Source organism: Paroedura picta, chromosome 5, assembly GCF_049243985.1.
Source record: "Paroedura picta isolate Pp20150507F chromosome 5, Ppicta_v3.0, whole genome shotgun sequence".
Taxonomy (NCBI): Eukaryota; Metazoa; Chordata; class Lepidosauria; order Squamata; family Gekkonidae; genus Paroedura; species Paroedura picta.
Genome location: NC_135373.1, coordinates 109,785,582 through 109,806,446, shown reverse-complemented (window position 1 = coordinate 109,806,446; position 20,865 = coordinate 109,785,582). Strand labels below are relative to the sequence as shown.

Genomic DNA, 20,865 nt, shown 5'->3' with positions numbered 1-20,865 from the left:
AACATCACAAGAGATTTGCAAAGTCTAAGCTGCCTTTGACCCCTCTAGAGTCCCTACATTAGGGTTTCGTAGGCTTACACTTGGGATCAAAATGTGCTTGGCCTGACAAGGTGCAACAGAACTAAATAGTCACATGCTGGTGAGGCAGCATGACAATTATTAATTTGGGTTTTCTATACCCATGATGCTGGGAGTTCAATCCCAGCAGCCGGCTCAAGGTTGACTCAGCCTTCCATCCTTCTGAGGTGGGTAAAATGAGTACCCAGCTTGCTGGGGAATTAATGGTCATGACTTGGGAAAGCACTGGCAAACCACCCCGTATTGAGTCTACCATGAAAACGCTAGAGGGCGTCACCCCAAGGGTCAGACATGACCCAATGCTTGCACAGGGAATACCTTTACCTTTACCTTATACCCATCATCAGGGTACAATCCAAGTCCTATATCCCCTATGAATGCTGGATTGTACAAACAGGGCTTCAATAGCTCACTAAGGTGCAGAGCAAATAGCATAAGGGTGAGATCTTCTGGGAGTTGGTTCTCGTTTTTTACACGGCAATCGAATAATAACTCCTGCCTATTCCCCTCCAGCTACAACAAATGACCTCCGGGATTTCTTGGAGAAAGCATACACGAAAGCCTGGATTCAGGTACTACCACTGGGGGACCCATCCTGGCCCAGATACTCCTACCCAGCCTCCATTTTGTACTTCACTTCTGTTTGTTCATCATGAAAGCTTATGTCTCAAAGAGAGGTACAAACTTTATACGCTCAAACCATCCCTCTGTTGGACTATGCAAGATCTGGAGTGTGCAAACCTAAGTGGAACATAAGGGGAGTCCTGGAGGGAGCATCGGAGGAGATGTATATTTAGCATAGATGGGATAAGAACTGCCTGATATTTTCAGATTATCTCCTTCAGTGTCCAGATTGGCTCAACAGGAGACTTGAAGCTGTTTGAGTGCACTTCCTCCCTGCTTGCCTCCAGAACTCTTTTATTCTTTAAGCAGCCTGGTGCTCTGCTCTCTCTGCATAGTCAAACCCTCCTGCATTTTATGCCCGCTCTCTTCTTTCAGTATTACAGCACTTTCCCCACCTTTGTCATAAAGTGTGAAGCCTCTCCCACCAGATATTTCCCCCCATTCAGGCTATTTTCCTATTTTATGATCAACAAATTGTTTTATCCACCAAGCAGGCTTGATGCAATGGCTCTCCTACCCTAGAAAGGGGCAAATAAATGCCTCCCTAAATCATGAATCTGTTTGTTTGTTTTAATTTTGCTACCTCAAGCCATCATCACCCCCACATTTATGGATGAAGACGTTCAAAAGAACCTGCACTGAACCCACCTCAGCACCATGTCAGGAAGTGCAAAATAGTGTCATCTCCCATTTACGCTGAAGCCATCTGACTGGTTGCTAAGCAACCATCACATGTTTTCCCTCCTTTCCTCATGGTTAGGCCACAATCTAGCAGCAATTATATGACATGGAGAGGCAGTGATGGGAAAAGCTTCACCCGTTACATGCTCCGTGTCACACGTCGGAATTGGCAGCAGTTAATTAACGTCCATTGCTCCCATCTATTACCACAAGAGCCAACTCCACATATGGCCTAAAATGCCCTAAAAGACAGAAACCCTACTGAAGCTAAACCACTGCGAGTTTAGTCAATGCCTAGATGGAACACTTCTTGGGAACCTTTCTCGCTGATAATTGAGTATTATTATTTTTTTAATCACATGGAAGGACTATTGGCTCATTGGCAGTCCTTGAGAGCCAATTTGGTGCAGTGGTTAGGAGTGCAGACTTCCTATCTGGTAAGCCAGGTTTGATTCTGCACTCCCCCACATGCAACCAGCTGGGTGACCTTGGGCTCCCCATGGCGCTGATAAAGCTGTTCTGGCTGAGCAGTGATATCAGGGCTCTCTCGGCCTCACCTGCCTCACAGGGTGTCTGTTGTGGGGAGAGGCAAGGGAAGGCAACTATAAGCCGCTTTGAGACTCCTTCAGGTAGAGAAAAACAACATAAGACTCAACTCCTCCTCCTCCTCCTCCTCCTCCTCCTCCTCCTCCTCTTCTTCTTCTTCTTCTTCTTCTTCTTCTTGATAGACCAATAATCTCACTTTAGTGACCCTGTCCAGAAGTTACAGTGAACACACGTACAACCATGTGCAAGGGTACTGTTGATCTTTTAAAAACTCTCATGTTACACTGAAAGAATCATTCTTTGTTCTCCCGCGGCCCCAACAGAGCTTTCACTTAACCAGGTCCTGCTTCAATGCAAATTGGCAGCATCAATATCATTATCCTGGATTTCAGTAAACTCACAGACAGTACAACTGAGTTGGGAATTAGTGTCATCAGGAACTTTGACCCCTTTACTGAAGCTCAGCTGAGAAAAAACAAATGTCTGGGCGTGGAGAGACAGGTCAAAATAGAGCTATTCCGACTAAGAACATCACAGCATTCTGCTTGTGCTCCCCAAATTTGGGAGTTTTTTTAAGCAAAGAGGCACGTGTGAGCCATTATGGCATAGGGAAGAGAGTAGTGGATTAGGATCCTGAGGCTCCCTGGTTCGAATCCCCAGTTCTGCTGTGGAAGCTCTCTTGGTGACCTTGAGTCCATCACGGACTATCTGCTTGGCCTACCTTGATAGGCTTTGTTGTTGTGAGAGAATGAAAGAGAGAAGAACAAATGGAATGCCAATGTGGGCAAAGAACAGGGTATAAACAAACACAAATAAATTCATGGGTACTTCTTTAGACTGCAGTCCTGTCATTGAAATAGTTTGGTTTAACCCTTTCTCCATGCAACACATCCCCAAGTTACATAATTCAGGCACTCCAAATTGTCACTTGTCTCTCAAGAGAAACATACAGGTGTCCATGTGGTGCCATAATCTTCCATTTGATAGTTGATTAAAACGGTAATGACTGGGGAAGGCCCTGGCAAACCACCCCGTATTGAGTCTGCCATGAAAACGCTAGAGGGCATCACCCCAAGGGTCAGACATGACTCGGTGCTTGCACAGGGGATACCTTTACCTTTACCTTTACCTAAAATTGCAAATATGGTGCAAGAGGGAAAAGACTACACATTTTTCCCAGGCTTACAGCCCTAGTTCAAATCAGAGTCATTCCCATTGCTATTTAATCTGGGGAGGGGGAATTGGGGGGCTGATGCAGAGATCTTCAAGGGTCAAGTTTTGTTTCCTGCAGACTGTGGTTTGCCCCTAGTCAAGATGTCTATTAGAGCCTGGTCCTAACTATATGTACTCAGGAGTAACTCCCAGTCATTTCAATGCAACTTGTTTCTTGATGATGATGTTATCCATTCAGTCGTGTCCGACCCTCGGCGATTCTATAGGAAAGTCTTTGCCATGCACCCCTGTCTCTGACTGCTTCTTTTAGTTGGTTCATGGTCATCCCTGTATCAGCTTTGATCGTGTCGAGCCAGCGGTTCCTTTGGAGACCACGTTTCCTTTTCCTGCTGACCATGCTGAGCATTCATGATTTTTCTAGCGAGTTTGATCTCATGATGTGTCCAAAGTAGGTGAGCTTTAGCTGTAATATCTTGCCTTCTAGTGACATAGTTGGTTTGCTGCTCCCTAAAACTATCTTGTGGGTAACTTTGGCTGTCCATGGTATTTGCAGCGTTCGTCTCCAGCACCATAATTCGAAAGCGTCTATTCTCCTCCTGTCTTCCTTCTTCAGGGTCCAGCTTTTGCATCCATAGGTTGTTAGGGGAAGAAAACGGCATTGACTAGCCGGCACTTTGTATTGAGGCTGAAACTTGTTTCTTAGGGAGACAAAAACACAGGCCTAAGAATTCTTGCATCATGGCTCTTGGCTAAGCTTCAGCCCAGGTTCAGTAGGCGACTGATTCCCACCCACCCCTCTTACCATAGGAGCATTTCCCTTTGCACATATCCATTTTGAATCTGTTCTAAGGGCAAAAAATCAGTTGTAATTATCTCACATACTTACCTGTTAAATTACATGGTAGTTTTGCAAAAGTCTCGCCGAAATAGCCCGGTCTGTTTTTAGCAGGTTACGTGGTTATTAGCTACCTACGGTAAGCCAGGACTGACTTTTTATTATGCAAATGACCCCCGAGAGAGCGACGCCTGTGTCCCGCCTCCTCGTTATGCCTACAGTGTCTCAGTGACTCAGACGTGTTACATCTCCACTTTTCTGGTTCATTACCTCCAACACAATTGTATTACATCTTAACACATTACAATGGCATCACCTCTACGTTTTGGTATCGGTATGCTTTCTCCCTCTCATTCTTTCCCTTCCACTGCATCCTGACCTGACACTTCCCACTTGCATTATACAGGAATCCCAGCTCTGAAAGCATAGCTAAGGCTGGGCGTTTGATTCATTCCACTGCATGCTGCTCACTTTGGCTCCAGCGACGCCTCCTCCCTTTCCCTACACACAATACCTGTTCCCCATGGCGTAATCCCACACTGCTCTGGCGTGGGTGTGAATTCTGTGATCACTTTCCAATCCAATGGCTCATTCTCATGAAACTCCCCCAGGAGGGAGTCGGAAAGACTTATGAAATCACTTTAGGAATGCCAGCCTCCAGGTGGGACCTGGGGATGCCCCAGGACTGCAGCTCATATCCAGAATACAGAAGTCAGTTCCACTGGAGAAAATGGATGCTTTGGAGGGTGGACTCAAGGGCAGCTGTCCCCAACCCCCGGTCCGGGAACCAGGACCGGTCTGTGGATCAGTCGGTACTGGGCCATGGCTCCTCCTCACTGGCAGTCTTCAAGCAAAGGTTGGATACACACTTTTCTTGGATGCTTTAGGATGCTTTGGGGCTGATCCTGCGTTGAGCAGGAGGTTGGACTAGATGGCCTGTATGGCCCCTTCCAACTCTGTGATTCTGTGATTCCTCCTTGTCCTCCTCCCCAGCTGCTGCCTTGGGAGCTGCCTTGCCACTCTGCCGCCGGCTTACCTTTGGTGCTCTCCGGCAGCCGCCACGGCTGGGGCTCTGTGCAGAGCCAAGTGGGCAGCAGGAAGTCAGGGGTGCCGGTGGGAAAGCAAGCGGAGCAGGGGCTCAGGCGGCGATGTCCCTCGGCAAAAGACTACCCCCCGGCCTGAGTAAAACTGTCAAGTGTTGTCCGGTCCCGAGTGATAAAAAGGTTGGGGACCACTGCTCTATGACATTGTGCCCAATGAGGTCCCTGTTCAACCCCAGCTCCACCCCCAAATCTCCAGGAGTTTCCTAACCTGGAGCTGGAAAATCTACCTTGCCCCCTGCATCCCTGCCAGTAGCTAGAAAGGACCATCAACACCACCTAGATGGCTGTGTGATTTGTCTATGGCAGGGGTAGTCAAACTGCGGCCCTCCAGATGTCCATGGACTACAATTCCCAGGAGCCCCCTGCCAGCATTTGCTGGCAGGGGGCTCCTGGGAATTGTAGTCCATGGACATCTGGAGGGCCGCAGTTTGACTACCCCTGGTCTACGGTATGAGGCTGGACAGTCCCGATATGGTCGTCCAATATTGCTGTTGGCATATGTGAAAGAAGGTTGAACAGTCAGCATGGTGTAGTGGTTAAGAACAGTGTCTCCTAATCTGGCGAGCTGGTTTTGATTCCCCACTCCTCCATATGCGGCCATTTGGGTGACCTTGGGCTAGTCACAGTCCTATTAGACCTGCTCTCACAGAGCAGTCCTGCCAGAGCTCTCTCAGCCCCACCTACCTCACAGGGCTTCTGTTGTGAGAAGAGGTAGGAGATTGCAGACTGCTTTGAGATTCCTTTAAGTAGTAAAAAGGAGGGTATAAAAACCAACTCTTCTTTTCTTTCTTAACATGACTCTGAACATTCACATTAGGAGAATCAGAATTGAGGAACTTAGATGCCAAACCTAGGAACTAACCCAATAAACTATTACCATAGCAAACAATGTGATGCCATTGCCTTTTAACCCATTGCACAGGGGGGAAAGGTGCTCAAATGAGGAATTGAACCACTTCAGGCTACAGATGTGTGGGGGGGGGATTACTGTGACCCTGCATAAAAATTATTCCACGTAACAAAAAGGTACATTAAAAAAGTGAATTATGTCGCACTTTTTCATGTGCCTTTTTATGTAGTAGGACACTCAAAATGATAAACTCCACTTTAGACTGTCATCTAAGACAGGGGTAGTCAACATGTGGTCCTCCAGATGCTCATGGACTACAATTCGTTTGCTGGCAGGGGATCATGGGAATTGTAGTCCATGAACATCTGGAGGACCACATGTTGACTACCCCTGATCTAAGAGACTGGGCTGGATCCTTCCGCTATCCCAGCACTCCACGAAGCAAAATTTGAAACGTTTCTCCAGCCAAAAGTAGATTTCCTCCAACTTTTGCAGCTCTTCCTCCAATGAAAGAAGAAGGCTCTGTGAAGAGAGGTGGAATCCACATCGCCGTTTCTCTAACAGCTCAGTCCCTCTATGCGTTTAGAAGGCTCTAACTGAGTATAGGACTACGTAGCAACTTTTTGAACTGTGGCCCACACATGATTAAAGCCATACTCCCTCCGAACCCACCCTCTAAAGACAGATAACTATGCACCGATCTCAAAGATCTCAAGCTGAGATCTTTCCCATCATCAACACATCCCAATCCTGGAGCTACTGCTCTGCTTGAAAGCCATTCTGGTGTGCAAGGCACAGAGATTGTCCTGAGCGTTGTATCGAGGTCGTGTGTGCCCACACATATCCACATATGCTGAGCCAGGGGATGAACAAGCCCTGCCTTGTGGCTTGACTTTGACTAGGTTTCATGGCCTCTGCCAAATCCGTGACATTTGCAGCACCATTTAGTTCCAGCTGATGCCTGCCTTGCACCACCCACTGCTTGCACAGCTGCAGGTCTATCTTTAGCAGTCATGATTGGATCCACTTGAGTTGGGGTGCACAAGGAAAGGATGAAACCTGAGAACTCATTTCCGCTGCCTGGCACCAAGCATGGCCTCTGCTCCCTCAAGGAGAAAGAGCAGTTCATTAGCTGCATCGGCAACCAGGCAGCCCTTTTTAAAAAACCTTCCGCTTGGTGAAATAGCCCTCTTGTAAATTGTTCGGCTTTGGAGAGGGGCAAGGAAGGTGGATTTGCTCTGACCTTTCTCTGCTGGAACAGACACAACTTACTATAAAGCCAAAAATAAATAAATAAGGCACAGTCAACTTTGCCTCTTGTATACTTATCACCGGAGGTAGTCAAACTGCGGCCCTCCAGATGTCCATGGACCACAATTCCCAGAAGCCCCTGGGGCTTCTGGGAATGGTGGTCCATGGACATCTGGAGGGCCGCAGTTTGACTACCCCTGGAGCAATGAGGGGTGCACATGCCTAGTTGCCAGATTATTTGCTATTGTATGAAGTCATATAGTCCAAACCAATGGATGCCAAGTAATTTTACTTCTGGCATTTTCTCAGCAGTTGCTCCTCAACCCCAGCCCTCCTTCAGAACAGGAGTTCACTTGACACTATCCAAGGCACCTTGCTCTCCTTTGTTTCCAGTTCCCCACGCAAAAAGAAGCAAGAAGAGGCATCTACGGCACAGGTCAACAGGTCCTGATTAAAGCTCTTTAACCATGCATTGAACCATTAAGTGTATTCTTCGGGTTCCTTTGACTTGATCTGCCCTGGCCTTCCCTGAAGCTTACCTTTGTCTGAGAGTTAAACTAATCCCCTGGGTACATGTGGCAACTGAGTTATCTAAAGTTTCATAAAGCCTACTATAGTTCTCTAGTGACTCGCGATGTCCTGGAACATAGGAAAAGAACCATGCAAGTAACCCCACGCACACACGCACACGCACTCAGAGAACAGATGCCAAAAGGCCACAGTGCGAAGCAACCTCGATCCAATTCAGAGGAGATAAATTACCATCTAAAATTAACACAAAGCAAAGCACCCTTTGTAAGAAGGTTCATCCTCAAAGTAAACACCTTGATTAGCTGAGATCATTTCGGAGTCTCACTAGAAACAGAGAAGGACAGATATTATAGAAGACTAAAAGGGCTGATTAAAGACAATGCCTAACACATCATAGGCAAAAGTGAAGATGGGCCAATCCACAAGACAAGAAGAGAAAAAGAAGACAGACCAAGCGGTGTTTCAATAAAGCACTGTGTATTTCCTTAGAAACTGTAGTCAGTTCATTTCACAGATTCACCACACGCTAAAACGGGGTCCAGATTTGCCACCGGTTTTCTAGAAAGGTCTTACAGTAATATTCTGACACATTAATCCATTTCACACCTTGTCAATGTTCTCCATAAATTCTTCAAACATACCCTGGCCATGGGTTTTTTGCATGGCCACATGGATCCCGGAGAAGCCAGCTCATTGTCCCTTGCAGAGACACTTGCCAAGCAAGAAAGGACACTTGAACCACACATTTCCAGCCTAGAGGACAGAACAAACCAGCCCCGACTACAGAACCATCTGTATTGGGCTGCTGGAATGGAAACCCTCCAAGATGCAAAGCCTTTGCCATTTCAAATGCGGGTGGAACAGAACAAGGTTGGGAGTTTGCAGCTTGGTGTTTCTAAACATGTTCCAATCATTTGGGCATACTTGGTAAGAAATCTCAAAGTTATTGCCCTAAAAGTGCCTTTATTCACTGGAGGACCAAATTCACAGACAGAGGCAAAACGTCATTAAAGAGGGAGAAAGAGAGGCAGGGTTTTCACCCAGCCTTGTAAAAGGTCTTCCAATCTTCCAAATGTAAAAGAATAAGAATGACATCAGTTGGGGATATTAAATTTTAAAGACAGATGCTGAATGGACACCTTGGACTGGCTGGACCAGGCTAGCCCGGGCCAATCTCATTGGATCTTAGAAGCTTAAGCAAGGATAGCCTTGGCTCATACTTGGATGTGAGACTACCAGAAAGTCCAAGGTTGTTAGGCAGAGGCAAGCTATGTCTAACCATCTCTGTTGTGGTTTTCCTTGAAAACCCTACTGGGTCTGAATAAGTCTGCTGTGACAAGGAGAAGGAGAAGGAGAAGGAGAAGAAGGAGGAGGAGAGGAGGAGGAGGAGGAGGTGGAGGAGGAGGAGGAGGAGAAGGAGGAGGAGGAGGAGAAGAAGAAGAAGAAGAAGAAGAAGAAGAAGAAGAAGAAGAAGAAGAAGAAGAAGAAGAAGAAGAAGAAGAAGAAGAAGAAGAAGAAGAAGAAGAAGAAGAAGAAGAAGAAGAGTTGGTTTTTATACAAAGAGCAATTCTCCTGCTTTTGAAGGTTGGCTCTTTGACATTGTACTCCACTGAGGTCCCTGTCCACTTCAGGCTCCTTTCCAAAACCTCCAGGAGTTTCCCATGCTGGATCTGGCCATTTGAACACACACACACCATCCTAACAGCATCCATGACTGCTTTTCAAGAGATAGTTTTCTCTACTCCATAACATTTTTAAAGGATACAAGTTAGAAAGAAATTAAACACCCATCTCCCTGGGCAGCTAGAAATGGGTGGCTAGATAGTTATTAAAGAGATCCCTATTTGGTGAAAAACATCTGTGGGCCCTGATCCAGAGGAATTGTTGTCCTGAGTCAAAATCATTTTTAAAATCAATAGGACTTAAAATAAGCCATGGCTGAGTTATCCCATTGGCCAATTAAAATTTAGATATGACTAATTTCCTCTGGATAAGTGCCAGACACTCTACACAAAAACACAGCACATTTTAAAGATGAAAAATAATCCAATTCTCCCACCTCCTTCTGTTCCAAGGATGCTTGCCTTTACACCGATCCCACATACCAGGAGGTCCAACAGTTCCTGAAGCCAGGGACCCATTTCCTTCCTTCCCATTCTGGGATGTTTTTCCTCCAACCCAATTATTTGCATCCGCCATTAAGATCCCAGAATGACAAAGTTAAACCCTGTGGAACAGCCCAAGACCTTTCGGCTTGAGAGTCCAGCAAAGTCTGAGCATAGAGGAAAGGGTGAGCACAAAGAAGACTCATACGGAAATTTTTTTCCAAATAAACTTGACTTCCTTCCATAATGTTTAAATATAGATCTAATGTGAGTTGTAATCACTCTTTGCTAGGACACAAGCTGCCTAAACATGCCTTGGGATACTTCTTCCCTTTATTGGCATGAAGCAGTGCTTGATGAAAATTTTATGGAGAGATGTAGAAATTGATTTGAATTTTCTGATCTCTCCACCCAGTGACATCTTTTCAGGTTTGGCTTGAACCAGTAGAAAATCAAGAAGCAACAGTTCAGGCACAGTGTGGTATAGGGGTTAAGAGTGTCTACCTACTATCTTGAAGACCCAGGTTCAAACCCCCACTTGTGCTCTGGTGCTCACTGGGTGACCTTGGGACAGTCACATGGTCTCAGCCTACCTCACCTCACAAGGTTGTGAAGGGGAAATGGAGGAGAGGAAAATAATGTAAGCTGCTTTGCTTCCCCATTGAGAAGAAGGTGGGGTATAAATAAATTAAATAATAATAAATTTAAAAAGAAAACAAAGTTTCTAGATGCATTCTGGGAGGAACAAGAAACCCCTTCTCTGTTTATCGAGGAGAGAGTGTCAACTACAAGTTCTATAAAACTTGTGCATATATGTGGTTGGGATGATAAATAGCCTGTAGCCCTGATTAGTCATTATCATAAAGCAACCAAGGAGAACAAGGCAAGAGTTCTTGGGGTTGCAGTGGATAGCTCAATGAAAATGTAATCTTTGCATTAGTAGTAAAAAAAAAAAAAAAGGAAACTCCATTGAATTTTAAATTTCCATTGTATGCCAAATGTATGTTGCTAAGCTTTCTCCCACCAAATTTGCCTAAGCAGCTGACTAAATTCTTCTTCTACATGACGGCTGCAGCCAGATTTATCACGGCCCAAAGATGGAAACAACAAGAACTGCCCAGAACTGACATGTGGCTGAACTAAATGAGAGAATTCACAATTATGGCAAAATTAGCCCGTTTGTTACATCACGACCCTTTTGAAGAATTCTTAGAATGTTGGAACTGGTTTTTTTAGAATATAAAAAAATAACATTCGGTTCACTCTGACTGTCTTAGAAAGACATTTGTCACTCCTTTAATTTCATTAATCAACATTTCACGGGTTGAGAGCTTGTGTGGTTATTAACTTGAATATTTGTTTTTCCTTCTGTCTCTTCTGCTTCTGTAAAACTGAATAATTTTTTTTAAGTAAACTCCACTCTTGGGATTATTATGGAAGGAAATGGAAATAAATAAAGCAATATGGTAATTAGGAATGGGCCCAAACTCACTCACCGAAAAGGCCCTGGCCCTGGTTAAGGTCAAGTGTACATCTCAGACCAGGGATCACCTGCCTGTTCACATTGGTGTACCAAAGCACTCTTTGGGGGATATAGTCAGCGATATCCCTCTTTGTACTGGCCCCTACAAGTGCCCGGGAGAAAGTTGAAAGGAATCCAGGAGAAAGGGGAAACCCAACTTACCAGACCGGTTTGGGTTTGGGTTTGGGTTTGGGTTTGGATGGAGCCCACTCAGCTTGGTTTGGGATTTGTGGGCTGCCCAACCCCAAAATGAACTGACTTTTTAAGGTTGATACCCATCCCTAATGATAATGCCCATCCTTAATGGTACAAATCTATGGCACAGAGTCATGTGTAAAACAATATCCACTACTGGTCCCCCTATCTTTGCAAAAAAAAAAAAATGCACCACAGAGCTTGAAAAAGTACAGAGGAGGGTGCAACTAAGATGATTAAGTAATTGAAACACTTCCTGCTAGGAATGTCTGAGACTTTCCACTGAGAAAAAAAGATGGCTAAGGAATGGCATGCTAGAGATTTATAGAAGTAGCCATGGAGAAAGTGGACAGAATTTTGTCTCCCTTTCCCTTAATACCAGAATTTGTGGGTGTCTGATGGATGCCATGAGCAATGGATTCAGGGCAGATGACTTTACTCAGCAAGTAGTTGGATTGTGGGATTCATTGCCAGTGGACAGAGTGAGATCCATGTGCATAGATGGATTTAAAAGGGAATCAGATTTGTGGAGAATAGTTTCATCAATAGCTTCTAGCCAAGAAGTCTAAAGGGAATCTTCATGTTCAGAGGCAGAAAACCTCTGACTAGTAGTGCTGGGAGGAAACATCAGAAGAGGGCCTTGGCCTCTTTGCTTTGTTTGTTGGCCCTCCAGGGCAGTTGTTTGGCTGCCGAATGAAACAGAAAGCTGAGCTAGATGGACCAGCGATTCAGCCAGGGCCGCCAGGGCCTCCCACGATGATCGGATGCTGTCTGACAGCTGCCTTCATTGCCCTCTGCTAGTGCAAGCAGCCGTGGGAGAGCTTCAGAAACAAAATCTTGCCATTGTGTCTGCCACAACATCACTTCTGGGGAGAACCCAGAAGTAATGTCAGGTAGCATTAGAAATGGCCAGAAACTCTATGATTTTACCATAGTATTTCCGGGGATTCCTAGAGCTATCCAACATCACTTGCATATTTCCCCTGGAAGTGACCTCAGGACCTCACACCCTCAATGGCTTCACTTCCAAAACTCCCACCAGTTACTTGATTACTTGTTTTATCCATATTTGTACCATATCATGTTAAATTATTATTGTTATAATATTACTGCTGTTGTTGTTACCTGTTACCAAGTGTTAATTGTATCCTCCCTGTTTTCTGTAAACCGCCCTGAGCCCTCGGGGAGGGCGGTATATAAATATAATAAATAATAATAATATTGTTTTTAATTATGTTTTGTAATGGCCTTTGGCTAAACACAATAAATGTTATCGTATCGTACTTGGCAACCCTAGATACAGCACGGCACTTCTTATGTTCTTGTACAGCCTTTTTCAACCTTTTGACTGTGGAGATACTGCTGAAATATTTTTCAGGCTTCGAGGTACCAGGAAGTGATGTCAGTTGGCCATGCCCCCTCCCAGAAGTGAGAGGAGCCTCATTTGGCAAAGCTTTAAATGGCCAAGGCCCTCCCCTCCCTTCCCACCTTCATTGGCCACGGTGAGAGGGAGACATGTCAACCTGCCCAGATAAGGGTAGAATTTTTAAAAACTGAAAACCCTTTTTCTTTCCTCTTCTCTCAGAGTCAGATACAGGTTTGGAGGGCTCTTCCCAGCTATTATTTCGAAAAACCCTCACACCATGGGACTATTGAGGAGCCTCCTCGGTACCGTTGAGTACCGTGGTACTATCACTGGGAAACCATGTTCTAATGTGTCGTGCTGTTACCACATTACACAAAGAGCCGAGAAGTCCACGTTTAAATCCCCTCATAGCATGAAGCTCACTGGGTGACTTTCTGTCATCATCTTTCAATCCAACCCACCTCATAGGGTTGTTGGCAGGCAAATGGAGGCAAGAACTACATAGGCCACCATGAAGGAGGGGAGGATAAAAATGAACTAGAGAGACAGGTAAATCGGCTAACAGTTTAAATCCTGAAAGCTTGTCTCCTTAGACTTGATACGTGGGTAGAAATGAATGGATAACTTGACCAGACATTTCGGCTGGAGTTGCGTTTAGTATCAAAAATTGAACGTCATGAAGAATGATCTCTGAAGCCCAACCAATTTCTCCCTTTCTTACCCTCTCCATTCTCTGCAACTGTCACAAATCCTTTTTGTCAAGTCAGACTTCCAGCCATGTATCCTTAAAACCTATACTTGATGTGGGTGGGATTCACAACATGGAGCAAAAAAGTGTTGTTATAGAATCATAGAGCTGGAAGGGACCTCCTGTCATCTAGTCCAACCCCTTGCACTATGCAGGACAACCCTACCCTTATGCAGCAAGTAAAGCCCTATGACAGCAGAAGGGGGCACAAGAAGCAGCTTCAGCCTCTTAAACATGCTGGACATTGTAAATCGAGGACAGAGGCAGCATGAACTCAGAGCAGAAAATAATTTTTCCTTCTGCAATAGACAGAGAAAGACACATTTAAATGGGGAATGTGAAGGGACAACCACTGGAAGGTCCCATTCAATGGAAACAGAAATAAAACATAAATTGGTTCCTCAAGTCCCAATCCTTCAAGGCAGGTTAAGATACTGCTGTATGATCAAAGAATACCAGGACTCCGAACACTAGAAATTCAGCTCCTTAAAGCCCAGTCCCAGTTCACACAGGACACCTACAAAATACCTCCCCTGTGGCTCCTGCCTTCAGCTGGTTGTTGCCGCAGTAGATTCTGACAGATGTATCAGTCACCAGAAAATCCACGCCTTTCTTGGAGTTGCCCTCCGAATGCTTGGTCAACCTCCAGCTCTACAAAGACTCTCCTCGCAGCGCCAGAAAAGAACAAGGGAAATCGTTTTTGCTTTCTCTTCTATGGCAGGAAGAGCATCGCTGCAGTGCCAGGGTACAAGCAAGCAAGGGGCAGGTGTGGGCAGTCATGCAGGCAGAAGGCAGGTATGGGACCGTAGCAATGGCAACAACTACCACTACTTTACTGCAATCCTGGATAGTAATTCTTTATGGAAGAATACAGAATAATCCCATCTTGAAATACCATAATAAAATAAAGCCACTCAGAATCACAGAATCATAGAGTTGGAAGGGGCCTTACAGGCCATCTAGCCCAACCCCCTGCTCAACGCAGGATCAGCCCTAAGCATCCTAAAGCATCCAAGAAAAGTGTGTATCCAACCTTTGCTTGAAGACTGCCAGTGAGGGGGAGCTCACCACCTCCTTAGGCAGCCTATTCCACTGCTGAACTACTCTGACTGTGAAATTTTTTTTGCCTTTGTTGTGCTTTTTTAAACATATTCTCCTCTCTGGAGCCATGCCAAACAGCTCCACCCCTGGCAGCCTGCCTCCATCCCAACCTCCTTTGGCCAACCAGATGGTTCTGGAAGCTTCCAAGGACAGCCTGAAGAGGAGAGACTATCAGCCACCTTCCTTTCATTTTCTTGCAAGCAAAAGCATGCTGCTTCTGAGGCAAGTCTGTTTAGCTGCCCTGACTAATGGCCAAGGGCACCTCCAGGGCCTTGCCTAATCTGTTTTTGAAAGCCAACACTACACCTTATAGGAACAAGGCCCATCAGTCATCTGCTTTTTGTTGCATGCGAAGAAGGATTTCACTTGAGAGCTGTGACCCTACGATCAATCAGTTTCACTGGAGAGCCCTGATGCTCTAGCATGCTAAGAGGGACCAATTCTACTTCCTGCACACTGATCATAATCTCATAAATGACACAGTATTGTAATTGTTACTGTTGCAAAGAAAGAATTTCCAACATTTTAAATCCATTTTTTAAATTTCATTTTAGTAGCCAGGGTCATCTAGTGGTACTGGACTAGGGTCCAGGAGATCGGTGTTCAATTTCCACTCTGCCATAAAGCTCACTGCCTCTTGTCCTAACTTACCTCGCAGGGCTGCTGAGAACACTGTTCACGTGACGACATAATGAAGGAAAGGAGAATGATATAAGCAGTTTTGGGTCCCTGCTGAGAAGATGGGGGATACTTTATCCCCCATGTATCTATCTATGTAGATTTAGGCTGATCCTACAATAAGCAGAGGGTCATTCTAGGACCTAGTCTGCACACAATGGATATTGCACTTTCAATGCAGTTTAGAAGTAGACTTTCCTGTTCTGCACAGGAAAATCCAGCCGTGAAAGCACATTGAAAGTGCATTATCAGTATGCATAGGCCTAGATCAGCCTTTTTCAACCTTTTGACCATGGAGGAGTCCCTAAAATAGTTTTTTTTCAAATTTTGAGAAGCCCTGGAAGGGATGTCAGCTAGACACATCCACTGCACACCCCCAGAAGTGACATCAGTACCCACCCTCTTAGCCCTCTTTTTGCTCCCTTTCCCCACCTTTACATGTAGGTCGGAAAGAGGAGCTGAGAAGACAGCCCAGACCCCCTTCCCCAATACCATACTACTGCAGAGCGCCTGTGGGACCCTTTCAGAGCTCCCAAGGACCCCTGGTTGGGAATCCCTGGTCTCGATGGTCTGTATGGCCCCTTCCAGTTCTATGATTTTATGTTTCTATGTAAGTATAGAGCCTCTTGTGGCGCAGAGTGGTAACCAGCAGAAATACTGTCTGAAGCTGTCTGTCCATGAGGCTGGGAGTTCAATCCCAGCAGCCAGCTCAAGGTTGACTTAGGTTGGTAAAATGAGTACCCAGCTTGCTGGGGGGTAAACGGTAATGACTGGGGAAGGCACTGGCAAGGCCACCCTGTATTGAGTCTGCCATGAAAACGCTGGAGGGCGTCACCCCAAGGGTCAGACATGACTTGGTGCTTGCACAGGGGATACCTTTACCTTATATAAGTATATAACTAAACGTGCTCCTTGAAGAAAGGGCAGGATAACAAAGCCATTTTATGTGTTCTTATTTTTCCTAGGCATCCATTAATTTATTTCTAGTAACACATCTGGTAATTCCTATGTAATATCCAGTGTTCTGCATGCACACCCAGGAAGAAATACCAGACTCCGCCATTCCAGAGTACCAAGATCTTCACCTGTCTCTTGTGAACTACAAAGGAAGGAAAACAATGCTCTGAAGACCACAGCCAGGTGGCAGTTATTTCTTGCCTCATCTCCAAGCTGAGCCATCAACCATTTTTATGGATGTGTCTGGCCCAAGTTCATCAAGACCTCTTTGGCTGCGGCTGACCTTAATCTGTGTCTTTCACCTTGGATAAAGGCTGCATCTCTTCCTGCGGGCATTACAGTCCACCGGTCACAGGAAGAGATCGAGAGACCACCTGTGCTGTGGAATTCTGTCCCAAATCTCCTGTAGAACACTTCCTTGTTTATTGAAAAACAACGGCACGCATGGCTGTCTCAACAGCTTCTGTCCAAAAAATATGAACTCCTCAGGAATTTTTCAATTCCTCTTCCCCTCCCCCCTGCCCAGCAGCTCTGGAGAACCAAAAGCTGACTCACCCTCTTATGCAGGATAGTCTATGACTCATTTTCCTTAACACTTCAGTTTCTGCAGCTCATTTTGCCCAGTAGACGCCTCACTCTAATGTCTAATGCAGAGGGAAGAGGGGGAAACGGACACAGGACAAAGGCACAGTACAGTACATTTTCAAAAATCCACTTGGTTCCAGGCCATTGAGAAGGCATCTTTCACAATAAATCTGAAGGGGAAAGCATACGGTCACCAGAACAGCTGGAGCCTGAAGGGAAACCTGGCTAGATAATAAAATGTTCTACCGAAACTCAGGAATGTTACATTTTCAGGTTCTAGTGAAAAAGGACTCCAGTGATTAAAACCTGAGAAGAAACCTCCAAGGATCCAGCCAACTTAAAATTATTCCTTTTACTATAGAAACCATCTCTTTCTCCAGTCTCAGCCACTGAAAGGGGCAGGGTGGTAAGGCTGCCAGCCTCCAGATGGGCTCTCTGAACATCTCCTAAAACTACAACCTGGAATTATCCACCCATGACTCCTGTTTCCAGCTGACTGTGACGGGGATGAAAATTAAAACATGCTATCAAGCAACAATATGGTGTCACATCTGGAAAAAAAGTGGAAGTGACTCTAATTCACTTAGGAAATCACCAGAAGCACCATGGTAGAACTAGAGAGCTTCCAGTGGCTCTTAGAGCAGACTAAAGGCTCCTGCCAGTTGCTTAGCTGTAACCTACAGAGATCGTACTATAAGATCAGCTCCCCTGGAGAAAATGGCTGCCCGAGGGAGAGGCTGCCACAGCAAGAGACCTGGCAGCCCGAGCTTAGCCATTATGTATGTAATATTCCATTTTACTTGTAGATCAGGATCAGGACACTCAGGGTCTGCTCTATGGTTCATGTAGCAGAGGCAAGTATGTTAGTCAATGCTCATTTGTTAACATGGATATACAGAAATCAGAGCAGCAGGTTAAAGAAAAAGAACGCTCACACATTCTATACTACTCGCCAAGAAAGAGAACTAAGTAAGCAGGGACTCCACCCGATAAGACTAAACGAACTCAAACTATTTAGATCTAAAATAGATTATATATTATTGGCCTGGACTATTGGCTTGATAATACATTGCCGCTCTTAAAGGTAAAGGTTAAGGTATCCCATGTGTAAGCACGGAGTCATGTCTGATCCTTGGGGTGACGCCCTCTAGCGTTTTCATGGCAGACTCAGTACAGGATGGCCTTGCCAGTGCCTTCCCCAGTCATTACCGTTTACCCCCCAGCAAGCTGGGTACTCATTTTACCGACCTCGGAAGGATGGAAGGCTGAGTCAACCTTGAACCGGCTGCTGGGATTGAACTCCCAGCCTCATGGGCAGAGCTTTCAGACTGCATGGGCAGAGCTTTCAGGTGCCCATGGCCATTAGTCAGGGCAGCTTACCACTCTGCGCCACAAGAGGCTCTGCAACTCTTATGTTCGTGTCCAAATTCTCAACCTTTAACTAAGGATTACTTCATATGGTACTTTCTCCATCATGGGAATGAATCTCAGCAACATCAGGTTTGCCCCATGTGCAAATGTCAATCATGCAACTTTGGCAATAGATTCCCAAGTCGGGCAACTAAGGACATTACAAGTCAACTACAGTGTGTTGGATTGCAAGGCAGAAATCAGAGGAGACTGCATATTCCAGAAATCAGATTCAGAGTCTAATAGGAATCAGTGCTGTAGACGTGCTATGAGAGCTTTAAGTAACCTTTGCAAGTCACAAGACCCTTTTGAGAACCAACAGAGAAAGATAGGAATGGAAAGCATTCGCTCATTACTACCTCCCAGATGACAGAATGTACGGGATGCCAAGCCTGACCCACCACCACTGCCACCTATCCAAGCTGCCAGGAGGAAGCTCGGACCAAGACAAGCTATGATGACTCAAAATTTGTCCTGACTCCCTGGGGGAAACAGATACACTTATAACACACATTTCCCAGTTGTATAATACTTCCAAAGCCCATTTGATAATAGTGGTGGTGGAAATATCTAAGCTTCAGCGTAACTGAAAGTCAGCCTCCATCTGCTCTGCCAGGGTTTTGATCCATGCATGGTGCCTTTCTACAGGAACTAGCCTTAATTGAGGTTAAGTTGACTGGGGTCAATGGGAAAGCTTTCACAGTCACTGCTTCCCAAGTTGTAGAATTTTCAAGGAGGAAATGTTGGTGCAATTCCTGCAGGGCTTCCAGAACGAAAGACCTTTCTTTGCCATATAGCCTTTGAACTAGGGATGGTTTATCTCATGGGGCTTTCTTGTTGAGTTGTTTTACACTGATCTTAGAATCATAGAGTTGGAAGGTACCTTGTGGGTCATCTAGTCCAACCCCCCGCACTGTGCAGGACACTCACAACCCTATTGTTCATCCACTGTAACCTGCCACCCCCTTGAACCATCACAGAATCAGCCTCTCCGTCAGATGGCTATCTAACCTCTGTTTTAAAATCTCCAAAAATGGAGAACCCACCACCTCCTGAGGAAGCCTGTTCCCCTGAGAAACCGCTCTAATCGTTAGGAACTTCTCCTGGATGTTTACATGGAATTTCTTTTGAATTAATTTCATCCCAACCTGATCTACATTTTAACTTTCTCATTAGCCCCCTTAAAGATCACCAGGGATGGGAAGGCAGCCCATAAGCATTCAGGGGGGAATTAAGTACCTAGTGTTTCTATCCTCTACAGAAAGCCAGCAACCCATTTCGTAACCGACAGGGTTTAAGACAGAGTATGTGCTTGTTTTTTTAAAATGAGAGAGGTTTTCAAGTGTCGTCTTCTAAGAGAATAATTCTTTCCTGCACAGTACTTGTCCAAATCATACTAAATACACTTTTGTTATTCTAGTCAGCATGCTGGGGGATTGTAACCATGTTCAAGGTTTTTATGAAATCATTTCATCCTATTATGCTTAAATTTCTTTAACCCGCTCAGTACAACACCACACAGAGTTCCACCCTTCAAAGCCAATGGATGAAGAAGAGTGTATCTGATTCGGATTAGGGTAGCCAACCTCCTGGCAGTAGCTGGAGATCTCCCACTGTTACAAGTGACAGCGATCAGTTCACCAGAAGAAAACGGCCACTTTGTAAGTTGGACTCTATGACATGATGCCCCAACCCCCACCTTCCTCTGGCTCCACCCCCAAAATCGCCAGATATCTCCCAATCCAGACCTGGCAACCCTAGTATAGGGTTGCACTGTATGTAGACAAACTATTAAAATAGCATAGGGCTGCTCTGGATTTTGCCAAAATGTCCTATCATTCGCTACCATTCTAAGGTCTTCCCAACTGAAGGCCCTGTCATCCTTGATCAAGTCAATCCATCTCATGTTGGGTCTTTCTCTTTTCCCACTGACTTTAGCTTGTCATCATTGTCTTTTACAGTGACTCTCATCTTCTCTCCCCTCGCCCTTTTTAATTTCCATTTTCTTCTGCAAACCTAGTCTTCCCATGGATTCATGACCCCATTGTGTGGATTTTTTGAACCACACCCAGCTCCCAGTTAGATATAACAAGTGTGAACCCACGAGTTTTGCAGGAGAGGAGTCCATCCTTTTATCTCTTTTCCTCTGCTTCCCATTGGTCCTTTCTTTCCCTTTTTCATCCCCTTCATCTGCCCATACTCTTCCTGCTCCCCGTACATCCTCCTCAGCTGGCCAGTGGTAGTGGTTGGTGTAGTGGTGTAGTGGCTTGGTTGTACTGGTTAGGAATGGGGACTTCTAATCTGGCAAGCTAGGGTTGAATCTGAGCTCCTCCACATGCAGCAAGCTGCGTGACCTGGGCTCGCCACAGCCCTGATAAAGCTCTTCTGACCGAGCAGTAATATCAGGCCTCTCTCAGCCTCACCTCCCGCTCAGGGTGTCTGTTGTGGGGAGAGGAAAGGGAAGGCAAATGTAAGCTACTTTGAGACTCCTTTGGGTAGAGAAAAGCGGCATATAAGAACCAACTC

At 45.5% G+C, this 20,865-nt stretch overlaps 1 protein-coding gene and 1 long non-coding RNA gene across 6 annotated transcripts in view; one reads left to right on the top strand and one right to left on the bottom strand.

Moving 5' to 3' along the window:
- The window catches only part of DGKI (diacylglycerol kinase iota), a 267,208-nt gene that overhangs the window by 206,657 nt on the left and 39,686 nt on the right, over positions 1–20,865 (bottom strand). The window lies entirely within an intron of this gene.
- The window catches only part of LOC143838505 (uncharacterized), a 36,228-nt gene that overhangs the window by 1,303 nt on the left and 14,060 nt on the right, over positions 1–20,865 (top strand). The window contains exon 2 of the long non-coding RNA XR_013231405.1: positions 592–650. This is a non-coding gene — a long non-coding RNA (uncharacterized LOC143838505). The remainder of the gene's footprint in view (positions 1–591; positions 651–20,865) is intronic.